Source organism: Miscanthus floridulus, chromosome 5, assembly GCF_019320115.1.
Source record: "Miscanthus floridulus cultivar M001 chromosome 5, ASM1932011v1, whole genome shotgun sequence".
Classification (NCBI taxonomy): Eukaryota; Viridiplantae; Streptophyta; class Magnoliopsida; order Poales; family Poaceae; genus Miscanthus; species Miscanthus floridulus.
Genome location: NC_089584.1, coordinates 96,316,997 through 96,329,523, shown reverse-complemented (window position 1 = coordinate 96,329,523; position 12,527 = coordinate 96,316,997).

Sequence of the window (12,527 nt, the reverse complement as noted above, 5' to 3'; positions counted from 1 at the left end):
TTCATTACATCCACAACCAAAGGTCCAAAGCATCCAAGTCTTAAGATTACAGAACCATTACATAAATGACTAATCAAGATAAAGTTGTTCAAAGGCCTCCTCGAACTCCTTATCCTCCACCATATGATGTAGCCTTGTCTCTACAGTTTCCTAGTTCTTGATGCATGTGAGTGTCTCCACAGTTTCAGGGTTCAGCCTCCGTTGCCAGTCTTCAATGATCCTGCCAGTGGTACTAAAAGCAGCTTCAGAAGAAATGGTAGAAACAGACACACTGAAAACATCTCTAGCAAGGGTAGAAAGAACTGGATATGTTAGTTTATGCTGATACCACCAGTTCAAGATGTTGAAGTCATCATCTATCTGGCTAACTGTGTCACAGTCCAGATAAGCTAAAAGTTCAAAACCAGTGTTAGATAAACTTGTTGCATGTAACAAAATAGTAGCAGGAATAATCCTGGACATATCAAGATTAGGAGGAAGAGAAGAACAGCCAGCTCCAAGCAAACCACCACCACCACCATCATCATCATCATCATATATCTCAGCCCAAGCTGTTCTTTTCTTATCAGATAGGCTTGGAGGGTCAGGCCTTTTCGTCCTAACAAAGCCATACAAATCATCATACTTATGATACAGTTTGAAAAGAAGAGTTCTAGTTTCCACCATCTTATTAGAATAATCAGCATCAGTAAGCAAATTTAACTTCCTAAGAACTTTGTTAAAACCTTTAATTTTAGCTCTTGGATCCAAGATAAATGCAATGCAGTAAAGTTTAGGTATGGTTCTCTAATATTTATTGTACTTATCAATCATAGGTTGGACAACAGTTCTAATATGCTCATCATTTTGATACCTATGTAGGTGTATATCAATCTTAACAATATGATGAATCATAAGTGGGGCATTAGGATAGTACACACCAGACAAAGCAACTGTTGAGTCATAAAATAGTTCAAGGAATTCCAGTATTTTAGTTGCCATAGCCCAATACTCATGAGTCAAAAGAAAGGGGTCAGCTCTTTTTCTAGAATAATTAGACTCAATGAAAGTATGAAAAATTTCTCTGTGTGGTAGCAAATGCCTAAGCATCAGGTAGGTAGAGTTCCACCTAACATCCATGTCCAATCCAAACTTCCTAGGTCTAATACCAGATGCCATGCAATAACTCTTATATGCAGCAACTCTCTAGTTAGAAGAGTTAATGAATGATATAACAGTTCTGAAAGCATCAAGCATAGGACTAATAACAACCAGAGCCTCTTTAACAATTAGGTTTATGATATGACAAGCACAACGTTGATGCAAAAATAGATCAACACCCAAATACTCTCTAAGTACAGGTTTCAGTTTATCCATAGCTTTAGTATTAGCAGAGGCATTGTCCAAAGTAACAGAAAAAACCTTCTTCAATATACCATAATCATTAAGCACATTACTAACACGTTCAGCAATGTTATCAGCATTTTGTGATGCATCAATAAGCCTTAAGCCAAGCACCCTTTTTTTAAGTTGCTAATCAGCATTAATGTAATGACCAACAACACTCAAATAATCTTCTTTTGCATTTTCAGACCAGATATCAGAGGTAATAGCAACAGATGAAATGGCATTACTCTTCAAATCATCAATCAAACGATTACACTTTTCATTGAAGTACTTAAAAAGATCTCTAGCTATAGTTTGCTTAGAAATAGTTGTGTATCTAGGGTTATGAGCAGTTTTTATGTAATCTTTCTAGGCCTCAGTTTCCCCAAGATAGAGGGGAAGATCTAATCTAGCAAGCAAACGAACAAGCTGAATACGAGCAACCTCAGCCGAATACTCCCAATTATGCATAGTATCGTCCTTATTAAAAGTAATGTGGGACTGAGCCATGCGACATTTCTCATGCTTCTTAGGGCAAGAGTCTTGATGACGGAGAAGGTGGCTAGTCCCAAATCTAGAGTACGCAGAATATTCCTTACAACAGTGAAGACATCGAGCGCCATACCTGACAACCTTACCATTTACCTTCTTGGTGAGCTTCTCGAAATCTTCCCAACATACTGAGGTAGAAGGGCGGTTAGGCCAGCTGCTGAAGCCATCATCAGCAGCGGCATCGTCCTGGACAGCGCCGTCGGTGTTGGGGTGTCAGTGTCGTCGACAGGAAGTGGGTCAGCAGCAGTACGGTCATAGAGTTCCTCAGCAGCACGACGGCCGAAGAGCTCCTTGGCATCCCCAACGACATCATCCTCGCCGTCTCCGGTCATCCCGTAGAGGCGCAGCTCATCGTTGGTGGTCATGGAGAGACCGATGTCCTCCTGCTCGTCCGACATCTCATCATCGTCGGCCTCCAGTCCCTCAACGCCAACGCCTACCAAAACCAAGAACAACAAGAACACCTAGGGTTAATAGAAGATCATGAAGAAATCAAGAAGAAGAACAAAAATGAATAGATCTAAGGTTACGGCTCACCTCTCTTGACGGAGCACTAGAGACAATGGCGACGACAACGTCGCGGAGACTCGACACCCTGGTACCTCAACGCATCAGAGCGGAGCCCCAATGATGTCGGACACCGGCGAGGTCGATGAGAGCGACGAGACAGAGACGAAGACGAACGATGGTGGATCTCGACGAGAAAGCTACATCGACGGTCAGGGAGAAGGAAGAGTGGTGTAGAAGTGTCGTGTGCCCGTGCCAGCAACCGCCGCCTTAACCAGCCACCGGATGGTGGAAAGAAGAGAGGAAAGCGGCTAGGGTTTCAGTCGATGGGAGAGCTCGATGCAGCTAGAATGGGGACGTAAGAATGGGTTAGGGTTCAGAAACGCTCCGAGCCAGGAGCGGTGGCTGGCTTATAAAGCCGTCCCACCCGAGGTCGTGCCGCCCCCGTGCCGGCCGCTGAAGCGGGCCGTGCCCGTGCCGTGCCATCGTGCTGGCATCACGGCCCAGGCATGGGCACGGGGCCGTGCCATGCTTGGCACGGGCACGGTAGCTGCCGGGCCGGGCCGTTTTTGTACCGGGCTAATTTTGATCGTGCTCGTGTCGGCCCAGCGGGCTTGGCCCATTTGAAAAACTTTAGCTTGGACTGTTTTTTTTAATGGGCCATTGCTTTTCGTAGCCTACTGTTGTTTTGTCAATGGGCTGAATATATATTACTATAGTCTGGCAAAGTCAACAAAGTGCCCATAATTTTATTCATCCACTTGATTTATACGAGATACTTTGCATGCAGTGACGTTGTAGCTTTTTACAGACTAAAAAAGTCATAGCTGCTACACCGAGTATTTAAATTAAATTCTAATTAAACCATCGTGTTTCCTGCAATAAATCCATCAAAACAAGACCCCACATGAATATATTTAGATGAAATTTCGTTAACAAACATTTATCTCATAAAGATAGAACATTTTCTTTAATTAAACAGAGCTAATGTTCTAGGTTTAGAAAACAATGTTCCGCGTTCACAACAAAAATATTCTCAGTTTAGGAGAACGATATTCCAGGTCTAAGAGAAAAAATTGTAAATTCATACTATTTGTATTATAACATATATGAAAAACTAAAAATAGAAAATGATAACGATAGTATGAAATATATACAAATACATAAAAAAATAACATAACATAACAAATGCATAAGACACACATAAAATGCACAAAAATATTTTTATAATTAAGCAAAGCCAAATGATGTGGTATATGATGTGATCTAGACTGAAAGGATCAAGATGCCCAAGAGGGGGGGTGAATTGGGCTAATTCTAAATTCTCTTGCAATAATCAAATCCTACGGATAGCCCAATTAACCCCTTGTGCCTAGAAAAGTGTTTATATCAAACTAATGCACAACAATCTCTCAACCTATGTTCCAAACTTACTCTAGTAAGCAATTGTATGGATGTAAAACAAGTATTGAATTGCTCAAAGTAAATTCTCAAAGTAAGTGCTCAAAGTAAGTAGAGAGAGAAAGGAACGCGGCGATGTTTTGCCGAGGTATCGGAGAGTCGCCACTCCCCACTAGTCCTCGTTGGAGCACCCGCGCAAGGGTGTAGCTCCCCCTTGATCCGCGCAAGGATCAAGTGCTCTCTACGGGTTGATTCTTCGACACTCCGTCGCGGCGAATCACCCAAAACCGCTCACAACTTGAGTTGGGTCACCCACAAGCTCCGCCGGGTGAACACCAAACTCCCAATCACCACCAAGCCGTCTAGGTGATGGCGATCACCAAGAGTAACAAGCACGAACTCTCACTTGACCACGCGAAGCCTAATGAGAAGATGGATGCACACTTTGCTACTCTTGATTTGCTAGTGAGGCTACTCTCTTGGATTCTCAAATCACGAACACCTCACTAGGATCTTGCTCTTCTTGGCACTCACAAACGTGTTTCTCAGCTGTTGGAATGAGCAAAGGATACTCCACTCATGAGTGGAGCTTCTATTTATAAGCCAGCCTGAAAAACTAACCGTTATGAGCTTCTGCGGGATGACCGAACGCTCCGGTCGTGATGACCGAACGCTCCGGTCAGTTCAACCCGCGAACCAGCATTCAAGTGATGACTGGACGCTGTTAGGGTCCGGTCAGTACCGACCGGACGTGTCCAGTCGCTCTTGGATGCTTACTGTAAATGACCGGACGCTGGATACTCAGGGTCCGGTCACACTGACCGGACGCGTCCGGTCACACTTTTCCAAATCTGGACCCTTACTGGAGTTGACCGAACGCTGGCCCTCAGCATTCGGTCACATGACCTCTCAGCGTCCGGTCACACCAGACTTGATCTTCTCGGTCAAATGAACTGACCGGACCCTGTGGCCAGCGTCCGGTCGCACCGGAGCCAGTGTCCGGTCAGTATTTGACCCTCCATTCACTTCCAACTTCCGAACATATGTGAATGAAGTTTGCTCCAAAGGATCTTAGGCATTCATAGGAGCTACCTAGAGCTAGTTTTAACAAGTGTGCACCACACCTAACTCACTAGACTCAACTAGGTCAAGCTACCCATTCATACCCCCCTTCATAGTACGGCCAAAGGAAAAACAAAGTCCTAAACTACTCTAAGTGTCTCTCCAACTCCAATCGACACTTAGAACTAGTCATCCTTAACCTTGTCGTCCATCCTTTGAAAACCGAAATGATTCCCATCGTAGGGGCATGACAACCTCGATTGCCCAATCGATCTCCATTACCATGACCTAACTTACTTGTCTCTGCAAAACACACGTTAGTCATAGTAATCTTTGTATTGACATTAATTACCGAAATCCAACTAGGGGCCTAGATGCTTTCAATCTCCCCCTTTTTGGTGATTGATGACAATACCACCTCGAGTATGTTATGGAGTGAGGTTTTTGACGGGCTTGGTTCATATAAGCTTTTGTCAATAAGAACAAAAAAGTTAGTCAAGCTTATATGACCCAAGCCAACACAATGTACTCAAAGGATATGAATTAAGCATGAGTACAAATAACAAAGCTCATTTGCTTCGAAGTAAAAACGCGGAAGCAAAAGCAAAAGAGCATTCCACAAGTGATATGACATATAGATAAAGCAAAGTAGAAATCACATATGTCAAATATCACAATCATGTAGATAGCACTATCGCATGTATATATAATGGTATGCATGAAAGAAAACACACGAATGCATAAGTAATAGTGTATCACACAAATAAAACTCCAAATGTATATAATAAGCTAATACTAGATAACTAGCTCCCCCTAAAACTCGCTCCCCCTAAGTCTACATACTCAAACCCTCTCCCCCTTTGGCGTCAAACACCAAAACCTAAGGGTCGGTCGGCGGGGCTGCAGCGGACGAGTCGGGCGCTGAAGTACGTGGAGCAAGGTGGAACTGGGCGCCATCATCATCTGACCCTGAGCTCTGAACTGACTGACCCTCTGAAGCAGGAAGTGTCGCTGAAGCGGTCTAGGTCTGAGCTAGGGCTGGTGCTGCCTGTGAAGCTGCAAGTATGTCTGTCGTAGGATCTGACGAGGCGACAGACGAGGGGAGCCTCTGAGTAGTCATGATAGCTGGAGCTGCTGTAGACGGACCGGCAGTATGCATGTGAGGTGGAGTAGGCATGCCGGTCAACTCGCTGAATGATGCTCCAAGACTCCTGGAGACTGACGACTCAGGCACGAATAGCGAGGAAGTCTGCTCTGGTGAGAAACCCGTGTAATAAGGAGTGAACTGCGGGGCTACACCAGGTGAAGCTAACCACTGGGACACCTGTACAGGAGGTGAAGTAAACTAAGCTGGAGGCTGTCCCTGACTCTGAAGCCCGATGGGCTGTACTGCTGGAGTCGTCGAAGTGGTAGGAGGCTGTGCAAGCTGGGGCGAAGTCTGTGGCAGTGGAATCCCAATAGCTGTCACTACATGCTGCATGAATCCCATGAGCTGCTGCTGCATAAGTAACTGCTGGTGCTGAAGGAGCTGCTGCTGCCGCTGAAACTCGTCCTGATGAGCCTGAAACTGTGCGAAGTTTGTAGCTGTCTCCTGTGCCTGTCGTGTCTGATCCTGCTGCATCCGCTCAAGAATAGCAATGAGAGTGAGGTCTGTCTGTGGAGCAGGTGGAGCAGAACTGGAGCTACCGGCCTCTGCATCGTGTCTGCGTGGAGGCATCTGAGGTATAGGCTGGTAGTCGTCGTCGGAGCTGTCACTGTACTCACTCACCTCCTGTTGTGCCTCGAGCTCCGCCTCCTCAGTGGCTGCAATCCCTCTGATGATCTCGTCCTGCTGAGCTGCGGACTCTGGCACGTCGGGATGATGGCTAGGCTGTCTGGGTGCCGGAGGAGTGGCGTGTCTGATCCTCTATGACAGGTTGTAAGCTGGGAACTCCGTAGTGGCACTTGTATACTCATCCATCATGCCAGGGGGCTTATCAATCATAACTCTGCGGATGAGAAATGTGATCCAGTGAGCATAGGGAAGCTGCCTACGACCCTTGAATCCCTCAGCTATAGTATCCTCCATTTCTGAAAGAAGGAGGTCCCAGATGTCAAACACTGTCATCTGCATGATGGCATTGAGAAGCCAGAGCTGTAAGCGAGTCAGGCCCTCCCTGTATCCCAACCTGGGAAGCAATGTCCTTCTGATGATGGCCTCTAGTATCCTCGCTGTAGGAGTCAAGTCACTGGGGTTCCTGCTCGACCCCTCACCAAATGGCTCCTTGAAGCAATGGCGCACTAAGTCTGTAGGGGGCACCAACCCTCCATGAGGACGCCTGGGAGGCTCCTGATGTCCATAGCAAACCTCATGCATCCTTACAGGCTGCTTCTGTAGTCTCAGTATCTCTCTGGCCTTGCTACTCGTCACTCTATAGTCTTTGCCGTTGAAAGCAAAGTGAATGAATCTGTGATGAGGATCGATGTAGAGCGAGGCATAAAACTGACGAACCCAAGAAGGTACATATATCCCTGTCCGTCCAATCAGATCTGACAGTCCTGGCAAATATGACAAGTATTGCCGAATGCCCTCTCCGGCTGCTGCCACAATGGACTCTATCGGACAGACTCTCTGTGATCTGAACACTGCCCCACTGTTTAGATATGCATTGTAGAAATCCTCCTGCAGTGACGTGTAGAACCCCTCAGCTGCTCTCTCATCCCTCCTCGGAGGGAACCAAACCTCAAACTCAACAAACCGCAGCTGCTGAACCTGCCTGGCTGTAGCGGCCCTCAAGTCGAGGTGAACCACTAGAGGTGGACCCTGTGGTCTGGGCGGAGGGCATGAACCCCTGCGCCGTGTAGCTGGCCTCGGTGGAACTGCAGCACTGGTATGACTCGAGCGGCGTAGCTGAGGTGCCGGCTCGGTCTCCTGACTCTCCTAAGTCTCCTGGGCTAGCTGAGGCTCTACTGGTGGAGGCTACTGCTGTGCTGACGGACTCTCCTCAATGGCAACCCGTTGTCCTACAAACGTGGCAGTCCCAGCTGGACTACCATGACGACGCTCAACCTCCTCAATCGCAGCTCTGACTGCGGGTGAAACTGGGTGATCTGCAATGACAATTCCGCTGCGGGTGCCACCTCTCTCGGCACGCTCTGCGGCCTCTACAACAGCTGCTGCTCTGGCTGTCTCTGCGTCGGGGTACTTTCGCTTCTTGGATGTTACTTGCTTGGTTGATTTGCCCTTGGATCCGGCTGGCTGACGAGGCGGGGGCCTCCGATCATCATCACCTGGACCACCACCAACATTCTTGGTGCGAGCCATCTGAACTGACAAGATGGTGAACTGTCGCTGATGAAGATCAACTGTCAAACTGCTGCTTTCGAGGCTTGGCCTCGATCCTTACTCGTGAGCTTGGCTCCGAGTTTACTGCCAACTGCCAGACGAAACACAACGGAACCGACTCGCTGCACGATAGAATGGATGGATATACAAATAAATACCATATGTCTAATAGATGCGAAAACCTAGCAGAGAAAGCAATGTAGATGCGAAATTGAATCGAATGGCTTTCTACCTGACGATCACCGATCCGAGAATAGATAAGACGTCACGTGGGGGATCACGGAACCGGTTAGGGTTAGGTCAAACGCCCTGAATGCAATGGTGAATCAATGTATTTAGAATTTGATCTAGGTCACCATTGTATAGATCAAGATTGAGAAAAAGATTTCGTACTAAACAAAGGAGATAGTAGGGCTAGGGCTCACAAATTGATGATCAACAGATCGGCGCAAGAGGCAACGATGGAGCGATGAGCTAGGGCGCGAGAAGCCTAGAGCACGGCGTGGAGGCGAGCAGGCGCGGGGCTCGGTGACGCGTGAGGCCGGGGCGCGCAGCTCGGCAGCGGGCCCTGGGGCGCTGTAGAGGCGCGGCACTAAGCAGGCGCGGAGGCCCGTGGGACGGCGGCGCGGCTTGGCGAGGGGACCGAGCGCGGTGGCGCGAGGGACGACGGCGACTCGGCGAGGCTGCGGCGGTGCGGCTGCTCGGGCTAGGGCACGGCGGTGGCTTGGGCTAGGTCACGGCGGGTGACAGAGGACGCGGTTAAGTAACCCCCAAGAACGTGGCAGAAAAGGAAACGGGGAAAGGAGTCCTTGACGCGCGAGATCCACTGATCGGACGCTCTGGTGGTAGCGACCGGACGCTATCACCCAGCGTCCGGTCGATTCCAGAGAGGTCCGAATCTACTGAAATCATGACTGGACACGTCCGGTGGTCCATGACCGGACGCAGGCAGGGTCCGGTCAGTTTAACTTTGTCATCCTCCAATCGACCGGACGCTGAGCCCTTTCTGACCGGACGCACAGACGCAGCGTCCGGTCACTCCTTCAACAGCAGTTCACCTCCTGTGAACTAACCGGACGCTGGACAGCAACGTCCGGTGCAGCGTCCGGTGCACCTTTTACAGCAACCCTTCAACATTCCTTCGCGCTACCTGTTTCCAATCAAGTCCCAACTTGAATAAGATCCAAATAAACACCAATTGGGACTGATGTGAGTGACCTCTCTCAAACCCTCATATTTTTCAAAATATTTTGCCTTAGGCTATAATTCTTTTTAAGAAAATAGGCAACAAGAGGGCAAATGGAACAAAACGACAAAACAACATTCATGCATATGTAATACTTGTAAGTAAATCTAGTTGCTTGTCAAGTTTGATCCAAGGTTAAGCTTCTTCACACGCTTTTCGGCAGTTATCTTAACCATGTTAGACAAGCCCTATATGCATTGCCACAAATTAAACATGTTGTATATTACAATGAATGCAAGGGACAATACAAGCTCAATTTTTAGTGAAGTTACTAAAATCAAGTACATTGAGCTCATTCCGCAATCTACAAAATGTGGCTTCATCTAACGGTTTAGTAAAGATATCCGCTAATTGATCTTCGGATCTTACACCCTCTAGTGATATATCATTTTTGGCTACATGATCTCTTAGAAAGTGATGCGGATATCTATATGCTTGGTGCGAGAATGTTGAACCGGATTATTTGCAAGTTTTACCGCACTTTTATTGTCACACAAAAGAGGTACTTTCTCTAGAGCTACTCCATAGTCTAGTAAAGTTTGTTTCATGTATAATATTTGTGCACAACAAGCACCCGCGGCAATGTATTCCGCTTCGGCGGTGGACAAAGCCACACTATTTTGTTTCTTGGAGGACCAAGACACAAGTGATCTACCAAGCAAATGGCACCCTCCGGATGTGCTCTTTCTATCAACTTTGCATCCGGCATAATCCGAATCGGAATAGCCAATTAATTCAAATAAAGCTCCTTTGGGATACCAAAGGCCAATGCTTGGTGTGTGCTTAAGATACCTAAGGATTCTTTTTACGGCAATTAAATGAGTTTCCTTAGGACTAGCTTGAAATCTAGCACACATACACACACTGAACATGATGTCGGGCCTAGATGCGGTTAAATATAACAAGCTACCAATCATGGAACGGTAGAGAGTTTGATCAACCGAGTTACCTCCCTCATCTAGGTCGAGATGTTCATTGGTAGGCATTGGGGTCTTGATTGGCTTACATTCATCCATCTTGAATCTCTTGAGAAGATCTTTTGTGTATTTCTCTTGAGAGATGAAGATGCCTTCTTTTATTTGCTTGACTTGAAAACCAAGAAAGAATGTAAGCTCACAAATCATTGACATCTCGAACTCTTTAGACATCAATTCACCAAATTCTTTGCATGAGTCTTCATTTGATGATCCAAAGATGATATCATCAACATATACTTGACAAATGAAGATATGCCCATCAAGCTTCTTGGTGAATAGTGTGGTGTCGACCTTCCCAATGGTGAAGCCCTTTCTCAATAAGAAAGTCCCGAAGGCGCTCATACCAAGCTCTTGCGGCTTGCTTAAGCCCATATAGTGCCTTGGACAACCTATAAACATGATTAGGATATCTAGGGTCTTCAAACCCGGGAGGTTGATCAACATAGACTAGTTCATTAATAAAGTCATTTAAGAATGCACTTTTCACATCCATTTGATATAGTTTCATTTCATGATGTGATGCATATGCAAGAAGGATACGGATGGCTTCTAATCTTGCAACCGGTGCAAAGGTTTCTCCAAAATCTAAACCTTCAACTTGAGAGAACCCCTTTGCCACTAGTCTTGCCTTGTTCCTCACAACAACACCTTGATCATCTTGCTTGTTGCGGAACACCCACTTTGTTCCAATAACTCTTGCATCTTTTGGTCGCTCTTCAAGATTCCAAACTTCATTGCGAGTGAAGTTGTTCAACTCTTCATGCATGGTATTGATCCAATCAGGATCTTTAAGAGCATCTTCTATCTTGGTAGGCTCATAGCAAGAGACAAAAGAGTGATGAGCAATAAATGAAGTAAGTTTTTGAGATCGAGTCATCACCCCCTTTGTTGAACTCCCTATGATGAGATCTTGTGGATGATCTTGTAGGAGAGGTGTATTTCTTCTATTGACCACTTGAGGAGGAGGTTGTGGAGCATCAACATCTTGTGCTTGTACCACCATTTGCTCATGGGAGATATGAGTATCTTCATTTTCTACTCTTCCAACCTTTTCACCATCTTGTGGTACATTTGATGAAGAGGGTTGATTAATGACTTGTACATCATCTTTATCATCTTTTGGCTTAATGTCTCCCACCGGAATATTCTTCATAGCCTCCCTCAATGGTTCATCACCTACATCATCAAGATTTTCATGTGCTCCTTGGGAGCCGTTAGATTCATCAAATTCCACATCATATGTTTCTTCAACCAAGCCGGTGACATGATTAAATACTCTATATGCTTTGGACTTCAATGAGTAACCAACAAGAAAACCTATATCACAACGCCTTTGAAACTTCCCTAGGTGTTGCCGCTTCTTGTAGATGTAGCACTTGCAACCAAACACCCTAAAGAAGGAGACGTCTGGCTTCTTCCCATTGAGCAACTCATATAGAGTCTTGACAAGGAACTTTTGAAGAAATAGGCGATTGGATGCATAACATGCGGTGTTGATTGCTTCCGCCCATAGAGCTTCGGGGGTGTTGTACTCATCTAGCATTGTCCTTGCAAGAGTGATCAAAGTCCGGTTCTTCCTCTCAACTACACTATTTTGTTGAGGAGTATAGGTTGCGGAGACTTTATGTTTGATTCCAACTTCATCACAATAAGCTTCTATATTTGTGTTGTCAAACTCTTTGCCATTGTCACTTCTTATCTTCTTGAGCTTCACTTTAAATTCATTTTGAGCTCTCTTGGCAAACTTTTTGAAGCAAGATGCAACTTCGGATTTGTCATGAAGGAAGAACATCCATGTATATCTTGAATAGTCATCCACAATCACAAGACAATAGAGATTTCCTCCCAAACTCTTGTATGTTGTTGGTCCAAATAAATCCATGTGTAGGAGTTCTAGCACTCTTGTGGTTGACATGAAAGCTTTGGTTGGATGAGTGTTTGCAACTTGCTTGCCGGCTTGACATGCACTACAAAGCTTGTCCTTCTCAAACTTCACATCCTTCAATCCTCTCACCAAATCATTCTTCATAAGCTTCTTGAGTGAGCTCATCCCAACATGAGCAAGTCTTCTATGCCATAGCCACCCAAGTGT